This window comes from Ambystoma mexicanum, chromosome 2p (assembly GCF_040938575.1).
Source record: "Ambystoma mexicanum isolate Mex_15411 chromosome 2p, UKY_AmexF1_1, whole genome shotgun sequence".
NCBI lineage: Eukaryota > Metazoa > Chordata > Amphibia > Caudata > Ambystomatidae > Ambystoma > Ambystoma mexicanum.
The window spans coordinates 1,251,983,398-1,251,996,222 of record NC_090923.1 but is presented as its reverse complement, the minus strand read 5'-3'; the positions used below and the strand labels follow the sequence as shown (position 1 = coordinate 1,251,996,222).

Here is a 12,825-nt window from a genome sequence, read left to right as displayed (position 1 = left end):
TCACAGTGTTTGCCATGAAATATGTTGCAGGCCCGCTCAGACTTGAAGCCTCTCTACATCAGAGGCGTAATTGCTAGAAGGCTTTTGGGACCGCAAGAAAGAAAACTAAGCAGAGGAATACACTGGGTCACTTGCTTAGAATGGGGGTAATTAAAGATGCTATGTGTATGGATGAGAATAGAGTGGAGAAAGAACTCTGCGTGTGAACTGAACAGGATCCACTGGTGCCTATATGGCTATGACAGTGAAGGACCACATTGATTCAAAGTAGTTTACTAATGTAGAATTGACAGTGAGTCATTAGAATGTTGCGGAGGGGGTTTGATCTCACAGGCACATGGAGAAGAGGTGGATCCTGACACTACTGAACGAGATGCTCTTTATTGCTGTTGGCTCTTGGTCACAAAGGCATTATGTTGTTGAAATTGAACTATTGATGGTACAGGATGTGTTGATACTACATATATGGTTAAAATGCTCTTTTTAAACTGTGTCCAGATACAATTAAGCACCACCATGATCTCCTATGGTGCTCGACATACCATCTGTGATCCCAGAAAAAAGAGAGCTGACCGCCTTAAAATAATGTGATTGCATATAACGTGCAAAAACGTAATGGCGTTTTGATTGGACATTCAGCATTGTAGATTATTAGGAGGCAGGGTGATTGTTTATTGAAAGTTTAAAAGTTCACTGCTGAAGTTAGGGGCCTTTATCATAATGTTCTAGTTTACATGAGAGAGAAATTCCCCTCCAATTACTCAGTACTTAAGGCCACAGAGGGCTTTGACCCAGAAAAGAGAGTGAAATTGGAAATCCCACAAATACAATCTCTATTGCAGAACTTCTGTGGTGTCCTTCCACAGAACAAAATCCTTGAACTGGTGATGGAGTTCATGTTTTTCCAGTCAAGGTTCCACAGATAGCTTAACTAGCCAGTGGGCAGCAACATTTTAGATTACTGTCACAGTGGGAGAAGTATGCTCTCCTTACCCCCACACTATAATGCTTTCTGTGAAATCATGTTTAGCATGGTGAATGGTGAATAGAAAAAAAACACTCAAGTACACAACTAATCGGGAAAATCAGCTAAAAGAAATTCCACACCTGGATCATATGCAAAAGTAACAGGCATCAGAAACAACATATGTGGTGTGATGGCCCCTACAGTCAGTGGGCCCGATTCACAAAGATGTGCACTGGAACGTTTGCTCCTGTTACCTCATGGCTGATTTACAATCCCTGAAATTGGAGCAAACTCGCAGCTTTCGGGAGCAAAACTGCAGCTCCCAGGAGCTTCCCTGAGATACCATTGAGGAAATCTTTGTGAATCAAATTTGCGCGTGAGCATCTAAAAGATGCTTGAAGCTGCTACAGATTTGCTCCAGTTTTAGGTTTTGTGCATAAGGTGTAAGGTGGCAGGAGCAGGTCTGAGTTGCTCAGGGCATCTCCTGATTTCCCCCTGTGCATATCTTTGTAAATCAGGCTCAGTGTGTTCAAAAATACACCTCTGCACAGTGTGGGCGCCTACCAATGATCATCTTATAAATGCCAGGACTGAGGCACACAAAGGTTTGTTGTTAAGAAAAGGAACACATAACTAAAAGCCATGACAGGAGCCAGTGTGGTTTCATCCATATAGGCTAGGCATAGTTTGTTTGAGATTACTTCATCTTCGGTATGTCGTATAATCAGTGTAGAAAGGCGCAGCATTGAACTCTTCCTAAATGCGATGCTCCACATCAAACTGTGACTATACATTTTAAATGTGAGAGCAATATACATTGAAGACATCCCACATTCAAATTGTAAGTTAGGCATTCTAATTCATTGCACAATTGAATTTGTGTGTGCACCCATTTGAAAACGGTTGGGTCTTTGGGGTCATTCACTATGAGTTGAACGCAGTTTAACTGAATGGTTGTTAACTGGTGAGAAGGTCAAAAAATATTTCAGTTGTGGGGGCAGCTAGACAAGGAACTACAAGGGCAAATGGAGCAGGCAGAGGCAGAAGTGTTTGTGGTCCATATTTATTCTTCAGTGTCTTTACCCTATTTATTTTTTTAAGTATCTCTTATGGCTTATTGCATTGCTTTATCCTAAAGTTGTCTGCCATCCTATTTAGTATAGTTTAGTGTAGTTATGGATCAGTTATACTGAGATTTTTCCCGCTTTTGGACAATCAGAAGGACACCCATTGCCTTATCTGGAGCCTATGCCAAGTTCGCTGAGATCCCCTGTGCAGCGATGGCCTCCAAAACCATGTGTTCAATATTCCCAGTAGAGGGTAAGCTTTTTCCAGTCATATTCATGTCCAGAATGATTTTCTGAGTTAGGTTAGTACATTCGGGTATTATCACCAGTCAAATATAATAGATTGCCCATTACTAAACCACTTTCCATTCTAATAACTTGGAGGAGCCATTGACTGAACGTGGCATGGGATTCTTGTACACACATCTATGACTTCTCTGCTAGGTATATGCGGCATGTTGCTAGGTTTTATTTGAGGATATACTTGGTTTAAGCAGCAGCTGCCTTTAAAAATAAGTTTAAATATGCTTGATTTGGAAAATTTTGCACTTATTTTTCACAATTCTTGGGTAACCCAACCACCCAACAACCCCACTTGGGTTGTCGGGGATTCCACACTAAAATATGGAGTATATCTGTTTTTGGTGCTGCAGCCCAGGGATGTGCAGGAATAAGAGAAAATGTGCCAAAGCAGAGAAAGATTTAAGATTAGAAAATGGACATTCGAGATGAAGGTCAAATATACTCAACTTGGGGCAATTTTCTTGGAGCACACCAACAAAGCTTTGGACCATAGGCCGTCATAAATTGGACACGCAAAATGGACATCTTGTTCAATGTATATAGAAATGCTTTATTCTTTATTTCCGCTCTGCCCGGGGGTGTGCCAATGCAGTCACTACAGCGTTCACCAGGTGGGCAGGGGATGGGTTGGGTGAGGTTATGTTTTTCTATAATAACGGTTTCAGTATATGGCCATTACATAGCATTGATAGTATGCTTTGCGAATGTATGCTCATTTTGTGATGCTGTAGATGTGCTGTGGGCAATGATAACAAAATACATATTTACAAAAAAAGAATTCTCTCATCTACTAGTGTAATCTAGCTCGAAGACTTTCCTACCCAAAAGTCAGGTACACCTCAAAATGTCCTCCAATGAAAGTTGGAATGCTGATATCCCTTGTAGGGGACTTGACTGTTCATGTTCTTTTTAACTACTAACCTCTAGTCCATCTTATTTTTCTTTTTCCCAATACAGACTATTTTCAGAATGGTTTTCAGTAGTTTCCAAGTTAAATAGAGGGAAAGTAATATAAGAGCGAACAACAACCCTATCACATCAAGCAGGTAGTATTGATAGAAGGGAAGGTCATTTCCTGCTGCTTGGAGATGGGACACGCCCTTGTGACGGATAGTGTACTCTGTCCAAAAGATGGCCGCCTCCATTGGGTGCACCATGATATCTTTGTGCAGAGCAGACAAGCGTTGCATGTTGGCTTTATAGGATGGGTTATCAATAACTGTTCTCACTGCATTGTAAATGTCTTCTGCTGAGAAATCTGGCAGGTTCTCTAACATAAATGCAGCTCCACGACTCGTCAGCCGCAAGATATTCTCATACTGGTCACCAAAAATTGGAATGCCAACCACTGGTACTCCATGGTAGATGGCCTCGTAGACACCATTCTCACCTCCATGAGCTATGAAGGCCTTTGTTTTTGGGTGGCCCAGGATGTCATTCTGTGGGAGCCAGCTAAGAATTTTAGTATTATTTCCCAGTGTAGCTGGTATGTCACCTGTATAACGCCAGATCACTCGTTGAGGAAGTCTGGCCAAGCCTGCTGCCATCTTATTGGCTACCGCCCAAGGTAATGTTCTTACCAACGTTCCCAAGGAGAAGACCACCACTCCTTCATCACCTGAACCATCCATAAACTCTTGAATATCTGCAGGGAGACTCTTGGGGGGCCGACACTGAAAGCCTCCAATGTAGATAGCATTAGGCATGACTGGCCGGGGGAACTCAAAGACAAAGTCTACTTTCATCAAGTAGATATCCGCCTTCCGATAAAGGTGTAAAAGGCCACTGTCTGTTTTCAGATACCGTTGGCAAAGTTCATCATATGTGGGGTAAACCACAAACTGATTCAGAAGTTGGTTCACACTGTAGAGTATAACGTTTTTTAATCTTTCAGTGAACACCATTCTATCAGTCCATCTCGAATGTAACACTGGCACGTAAGAAAGTGGTGACGGAGCAGTTGCCAAGTGTATATCTTCCGTTTGCAGCCATCGTCCAAAAAACACCACTGGAATCTTTAGGTGATGAGCCAGCATGACCCCACCAGGAAAATAAGGATCCGCAAGGACAAGCTCAAAGCGTGTGGAATGGAGGCGTTCCATCAGCTCCCTATTTTCAAACATATTTTTCAGAGCAGTCGCGTGGTACACAGTGGTTTGTTTCATAATGCCCAAAATCTCCCAAGCAATGGAAAGGGACGATTTGTCTTTGGAGAATGCCATTCCAAAAACCCAGTCCAGGATATGTTTCTCATACACCTCCTTTCGCATTAAGCTCTCCTTGGCCATCTGAATTGTTTCTATAACAAAAGTATCAGATGCCTCATCAATGTATAAAGCGTTGGAGGCTTTCACCACGGTGAGCTCGTGCCCTCTGCCCAGCAACTCCGTCATCAGGAACTTGATGTTGATCCAGTGGCTCCCGTCCACAGGAACTACAAGGATTTTAGCTGCCCCTGCGTCATTAACAAAACCCAGCAATAGGGAGCAGGAAGCCACAAAACAGAGAGCCGATGAGATGTAACTTTCCGGCATCTTTGAAGTCGTTCTGGAACCTTAAGCCAGGCTAACGCGACTTTCTTAGAACTTAAAACCCGACAAATAAACGCTGTTTACGACCCAATTCGAGAAAGCGGCTTCCGTACTTATCTCAAGTAGGAGGAGCCTGGCTCACATTTCTTGCTAAATCATCCCGCCTTCTGCGTTCGGTCGTTGGCTGCTTTCACTTCCCATGTTTCAGGAAATAGACTGTTCAGAGGTTCATGTTTTGTTTACACAGAGAGGAAGGCTGGCACTGGCAGGCACAAGAAACCTGTTCTTTCAAGCCTCGCAGCACCAGTATTTCCTCGTATTTAAAATAAAAATTGATGTATCTCATTCCGTTGTAAATAACAAACAAGTGCGACACAAAATTAGAACAAATCTCCCCGCTTCTGTCGAAACTGTACAGTGACAGTTACATTCCGGTTCGCCGGAGCTGCTCCCCGCCTCCCCCGCTGGCACTTTCGAATTCACACACAGGCGAGACCTATGGCAAGAGGGATTTGTTTGCTTCATTGTCTGTTAATTCCAGCGTTTGCAAATGTAATCTTCAAAGCAGCCATCTTTATGCGGAACAGTTGCTGTGCCCTCCAATCTTAAAGCTGACTACCAGCCCCCCACGCCCCCCCGCACAGCTGCAGTCAGTTGTAAAGGATATGCAATCAGAACCGTCTTAAGTTTAGACATGGTAAATTATTATCCCTTTTACTATACAAGCATATCTCAGTTAAGGATTTGCTGCCGAGATATGTGTTCAACCTTTGGCATGTCTAAGTCAGCTTCTTATCGTTTCAAGTTTAATAAAGGTATTACCATTACATTTTATGTGGATGATAAACGTGTTATTTACAATGCTCCCGAACAGCAACATCTGTGTAGCAAGACAAGTTAAGGATAAAAGACAAGTTATTATTACAATATCCTGCCTCTATAACTCTCAAATGATGTGTGTATATTTGGGAACTGTGCATGTTCACAACCATCTTTATCCGGAGACTTGGCTTAAACTATACCTGAGGCTGCCCAAAACAGTATATATGGTTCAATGTTACAAACATATTAATATTAGGATTATTGCTGTGAAAAATTAACAGCAAGCCCAGTGTGCATTATGTATTTAGTGAGTCTACCAATAAACCATATTAAAACCTACATATTCACCAAATATAAAGATCTGTGGCCATTCTAATGTTCCCAAAATAAGTGTTTTATGTATTCTTGCAAAGCAGGCTGGAACCCTCACTGGTGCTGTTTTACCCATCCCATTCCTCATCAAACATATTCATGATATAGACACACTACGAGATTTAAATATTTGTCCAAAGACTTTGGACAATACAGATCTAAAAGAGAAGTCCAGATGTACTACCATCTTTGGGTCAGACATATGTCATTGACACTTTCCATCGACCGGCCACTTTGGAGATACATAACATCTTGAATATACCTTACTCTTCTAGGACTAAGATTAACCTCTCAGTAGCTGAGACACTTGCCCTCCACACATCACGAAATGATCCAACCATCATCATCAAGGAAGCTGTTAAGGGGACAATATTGTAATACTGAATAGACAAGATCACATGAGTTGGCCAAGGGGCTGATTCTTAAATGATTTCTCATTGGATTACTCACTGAGGATGAGAGATCCTTTTCCCCCATGTTGCCTACAATCTATTTTCTACCAAAGGTGCACAATAATTTTGACCTTCTCCCGGCAAGTAGACCAATTGTCTGTGGGATGGGTTGGGTGACAGAGAAATTCTCCAGATACATTGACTCCATCATTCAAACAGAAGTCTTCAAACTCCCGGCCTATCTAAGGGACACAATGCACCTGCTACAGTAATTGGAAGATTTTGTATGGTATGAAGATTATCGCTGAGTGAACCTCGATGTAAGGGCACTTTACACCTCCACTGCCCATGAAGTAGCGCTGAAGACATAATGTATAACTGACCTTTTTTTGATCCGTTATTAGCCATTTGACTTACAAATCCTGTTGTATGAAACCAAGTGTCTAATTGCACTGGAACACATGTTGGTCAATGCATTAGCTTCAATGATTGATTCTTTGTGACGTTGGGCATCGCCACACCTTTGTCCAGACCAGTGTTGCCCTTTGTACTTTTGGTTTCTTTATATTTTTGGGTAGGGTAGCTCTAACCTGTGGGAGCCCAGTTCGTATCTTTTACTTTAACTTTACCTTAATACATTTGTACTGTACACCAAGTGGCCCGGAGGCATACGGGTGCAGAACTGTTGGTAAATGTAGGACAGACACTGACGAAAGAAGATAAACACACATAAGAGGGCGGAAATGTACAGTCTGCTGGCACATCACATATATAGAGTAGCTAAATAGGAAGGTTTTCAGCTTCTTTTTAAACAGGTCTGTTGAATTCATGTCTCTCAAGTCTGGTGGGATGGCGTTCCAGGCTCAAAGAGCCGCAGCAAAAAACGTGCATACGTTGACCTGAGTACGTGTCGATCTTGTACCATCTGAACTCTTTATGGCCATGTGTTTATTTTGTACACTGCTGAAGTTCCACACATAAGAGTAGAAATCTATCTTCATGGTGTTATTTATTTTAAAGCATAAAACGTTGATTAGAAGCATTTTAGTACACTGCTTAAAGTATTTTTCCTGCAACATATTTGAAACTGCATAATACTTTTTAAATATAAACCCATTCTACACTGATTATATTTATCAAGAAGTGGACCATCATTTAAAGTAGATTAAGCAAGCTACATATATTAAAGGGGACGACAGTGCATGGCCATGTATTAAGGAATAAAATACCCCCTACGGTAAATTATAAGGATATTGCAAGTCACCTTGGCATTCCGTGACCTTATGAAGGAACTCAGCCATCTGCCTCTTTCTTCTATTTGGTCATGGAATTCGCAGGGGACTTGTAATATGTTTTTACCTTATGCTAGAGTGTACTTTATCCCATATATGATTCCATTCTAGGTTTTGATCATTTGTTTTGTTCAGGAAGACAACTGTAATAGTCTTATGGGGAAAATATATACTGGAGGTGATCATTAGAAATGTGCAGTGTAACATTTTAAACAGGGCCAGTTTACAATCTTAGTACAAATTAAATAATTTCTCTTCTTCAATAGCTGCTTTTGAAAAGAAAATAAATTACGTTATCCTATATGGCATTTGTATAGCGCCTATTGCCATTGGTTTGGCCTCAAAGCGCTGTGGGGTGAACGCTCTTGGAGGACCGAAGTCCGAGGTGTGAAATTTGAAGGAGATTCTAGAATGTGTGTGTGCATTTTTATCCAACACGAAGGTAGATATGGGGGGCTAAGTCCTTAATAGTGACCCATGGAGATCTGGAGAGTGTATGGGTGCTGCCAGCAGAGTTAGTGAGTCAAAGATACTGGTTTTGTGTACAGCTTGACCATTCTTTTCGTGGGACTGCATTCTTATGGCAGTGGTGATGTGTGTTGTGAAGTCGGGTAGTGGTTACTGCAGATGAGTGTGGGTGGGGTGGCTGTGCTCCTGGAGGGAAAAAGCTATGTACCATTGTGATGTAGTGCCATATGTACCAGTGAATCGAGGCTGATATCTAGTTGCAATGAGATTATGCAGATCGTACCATATGGATTGACTTGGCTCCTTTCCGTGCATGCTAGGTACTATCTTGTAAAACCAAAAGGTGATGGCTGGAAGTTTTAGAATTAACCTTAACCACAGGCACATCTCTGCGCAACCCTCCAGACCATCGTGGTTCAGGCTGCCAAGCCACTGCAGAAGGGGAAAGACCATATTCAAATTAGGCTTGGTCCCACCCCAAAACGGGGAGTTCAGTTCAAACTGTTAAGTGACATCCCTTCTGCAGGAGACCACAATCATCCCGAGACATGTTTCGGCCTCATTGGGCGTCATCAGTGAGGAGTAGCATGTGTCTCTAGGCCTAGCAGGCTTGGGACCCACGTCTTGGCATACGCGTCCCATTTGTAGTGGCTTGGCAGGAAAAGAACGATGGTCTTGAGGGTTGCCCAGAGCAATGCCAGAGGTTAAGATTAATTCTAAACCTTCCAGCCATCAATCACCTTTTTTCTTTTGAGGTACTGTCTTGTAGTCTCCTAAGGTGGCACATCTGGTGCCCCCATTTCCTGTCTGGGGTGGGGGATAGCATAGTCTAAGCGTGAGAGAACGATAGCCACGCTTGTGGCGACTGTGTGGAAAGGTCAGGAAGTTAAAGATGTGTCAGAGAGTGCGTAGGTGTAGGTAGCAAGACAGGTTGTGTTAGTGGATGAAAGCAGGGTGGGGGCTCAAGTAAAGGTCAAAGAGGAGAGGATTTTGTCACGGAGTTGATGTGAGGAGATAGTGTCAGGTCTAAGTCCACGGTGCATCCAAGGTGTTTTACTGTTTTAGAGTTAGAGGGAGGTGGGCCCAGAGAAAGCAGCGAAGGGGTTGGTTGGGGGAAGATGGCAGTCTTTGTGCAGATCATGATTTCCAATTTTCAGAGGTTTGGAAGGAGGTGGTTAGAAGTCATCCAGTGTGCGATTACTGTGAGGCAAGATCCGAGGTCGGGGGAGGTGGAGGAGGAATCCTTTGGGGTCTTGAAGATGATTTGGGTGTCAGCTGCGTAGTTGTAGCAAGACAGGCTGTGTTAGTGGATGAAAGCAGGGAGGGGGCTCAGGTAGAGGTCAAAGAGCAGAGGAGAAAGAGAGCCACCCTGTGGTATTCCAGTTCCATGTGTTAATAACCCCGCAAAAAATATTGCCATACAAAAATATCGCCATATTTTTGCGGCGATATTAAGGCATGGAACCTGCGGGGGACACCTCTGCAACCCCTGCATTCTTTTTGAAGGAGTGGGGAAAACCCCTGCAACCCCCGCTCCCAAAAACCCACAAAATCCCCCCCCCCCAAAAAAAATATCACCTATGGCCATTCCAGACGACCATATATACGGCGATATTTTTGGTGGGGATAATATGTAGTGATACCGGTATTCCATGAGTAACCCGGTGGGGAGTCTCGGAGAAGGGAGACATGTGTATTATTGGGGATCTGTTAGAGAGGAAGGAGGAAACCCACTTCAGAGCTGCATCCCTGATGCCGAAAGAGTGGAGTCTGTCCATGAGGGTGAGGTGGTCAATGGTGTCGAAGGCTGCCAAGAGGTCAAGAAGGATTAGTGCGGCACAACCTTCAGAGCCTGGGGTTCTTTTGAGGTCATCCCAGATGGAGAGACACAATTCAGTTCCTCGTAGGGGTCTGAAGCCGGATTGGGTGGGGTCGAGGAGGAGGTTGTTTTCTGTGAAAAGGCATAACTGGGTGTAGGCTGTTCGGTCGTTTAGCTTATCTATGAAGCGTTTTTTTGTGATAGGTCTGTAGTTGGTCAGTAATAGGGGGTTGGGGTTTTTCTTTAGCAGGGGTTTGATGGGCGAGGTTTGGAAATCTGTTGGGAAAGTGCCTGGTTTGAGAGATGAGTTAATAATGGATCTAGCGATGTTGCCGGCACAGGTTGAGGATATGATTTATTTTAGAAGAGTAGGATGACAGCGGTCTCCAGGGGACCCTGAGGGGTGGCAGTTAGCTAGTAGCTTTAGAAATTCCAGGTGGAAGATAAGAGAGGAGGAGGAGATGAGCGAGTGAGTGGGGGGTGGGTCTGAGAGCCCAGTCATGGATGCTGGGAAGTGGGGTGTGAGTGACGCTATTTTAGTGCCAATGGCAAGGTTTCTCTCCAGGGCTATGTTGTGAAAGTGGTCTGAGAGAGAGTCACAGAGTGCTTGGGTGTGGGAGGGAGAGCAGGTGGGGCAAAAAGGGGCCTTGAATTCCAAGATAATCTTGTGCGGTTCCATACATGTGTTTGGGGTCTTGGTAGTTCAATTCCATTAAAATAATTTTTTGGCCTTGCAGATGTCTGCCCTGTAGGCTCTTAGCTGCTGGGCGTAAACTGTTCTATTCTGACGGGTCTGCCTGCCATCTGCGTACTAGGTTGTGGTTCTTGGATTTGAGAGCTTTGAGAGCTGAGGTGAACCGTCTAGGGGAGGGACCCTGTCTAATAGAGTAGGGGCTGATAGGAGTGAAAGGGCTAAGAGCTTCTGAGAGCCATTGTTCAAAGTGGCGGATGGAGAGCTGACCCGACTGGAGTGGTAGGCAAGGCAGGGAATCAAGCAAAGAATCTGCCAAGTCTGGAGTTACTCTGACTTTATTCCATAGAGGGGAGTGGGTGGAAGGTCATGTGGCTTTTGGGGCAGATGGAGGGTCTAAGGTCGAGAGAGTGAAGAAGAAGCCTGCATGCTCCATCCAGACTAGTGGGCGAGACAGTAGAGTGGTGATCAATTCAGGAGAGCTGAAGATTGCATCTAGGTTCTGGCCTGAAGAGTGGGTAGGTCCTGATACTAGTTGTGTCAGATATAGGAACACTAGGTTGTCCAGAATTGGTCGTGTCATGGGGTTATGTGGGACGTCCCCCCTGGTATTGTGAGGGAGGGGTGAGAGACCAGGATGTCAGCTAAAGAGTCACTGAGATTTTCTGCTAAGTTTCTGTTGTGGCCGAGATGTGACTGTATGAGCAGGAAGCTGTGAGTGCATGTGGGAGTAAAGAGAAATGTTACTAGGAGGGATTTGCAGTCTGAGTTGCAGGCTTGTTCCTCAGAGTGCGAAATGGAGATGTGGGAATTGTAAAGGATAACAATGCTACCTGCCCTGCTGGTTCTGTTATGCACAATAAGAGTGTAGCCTGTAGGGAAGGCCTCATTTGCAATGAGCCAGACGTCTTGGGACAACCAGGTTTCGGTGATGAAGAGGTGGTAACGGCCTTCAGAAGAAATTCGGTTGTAAATGGGGTGTTTTTATGCAACGGATCTGGCATTAATCAGGAATCATGTTAGGTTGAGAGTATGATGCAAAGGGAAGAGGATTCTGGGGGGAATTTGGGAGGAAGGGGGTGGCTGCCATATGGGATGAGGGGATTGGGTCAAATGGAAGTATAGGTGTAACGGGGCTGGGATATATGCACCCCCTGGGTGACTGCAGTGTGCTGTGTGGTAGGAACTGCTGGGCCAGAGGGGTATGGTAGCCAGGATTTTATAGGAGGTGAGGTTTTTCTACGGGGGGAGCTAAGGTCTCCATTTCGGGGACTAGAGAGGGTGGGTGAGTTTGTTGTCCGTGTGTGTGTTTGAAGAGAGCTTGTGAGGGCGGAGTCCTTTCGGAATTGGCTGAGAGTAGTGACTAATCATGGTGTGTGTGTGTTTGAGGGGTATGAAGTGGGGGCCCTGTTCTGAGTTGTGAAGGGGAAGTGGATGCTGAGGTGAGAGGGGAGATGGAAGGGTATGCAGGGCTGTGATTGAGGAGTTCATTTCTGTGTGAGTGCCAGCTGTGTTATTTAGCTGGCCGAGGAGAGATTTAATTGGGTTGGGGGAGGCCATGAGGGTGTATAAGTGGGGAGAAGTCATGGGCCTGGAAGAGAGATAGGCTGAGGTGTGTAGTATAGAATGCACCCAGGTAGGGCAGTGTCCGTTTTTTAGGAGATTCTGGGTGGCATGGGGAGTGTGGGGGTGGTGGCAAGGATTGCACAGACAGAGTTTAGGGATGCAAAGTGTAGGGCATGGTGTCATGGGTGAGAGGAGGGAATGCGAGAGGGTTGGTGGTAGGGATGTCCAGTACGGGAGGGGTCTGGTTTAGGGTAGGGCAGGTGCCTGGGTATGAAAGGTGGGAGGCCTGAGTGAGTGAAATGGCGGGGGAGTCTGGAATGACAAGGGGGAGGGATGTGGTCTCTTATGGAGCAAGGATGAGGAGAGTGAGGTAGCATGCAGGGGTAGGGTCTGGACAAGGGAGCGGTGGAGTTTCTGGCACGCCACAGAGTGCTTTGATCTTTGGATCTGTTAGGCATGACAGAGTTTAAGAGTGTGAATAACAACAGTGGGATTGGGAGTGAAGACAGATCTTTTATAGGAAGAACCTTGTAGG

At 44.6% G+C, this 12,825-nt stretch overlaps 1 pseudogene; it reads right to left on the bottom strand.

The window, feature by feature from the left end:
• Positions 1–2,861: 2,861 nt before the first annotated feature.
• Positions 2,862–5,030, bottom strand: LOC138567395 (UDP-glucuronosyltransferase 2A1 pseudogene; annotated as a pseudogene).
• Positions 5,031–12,825: the final 7,795 nt, after the last annotated feature.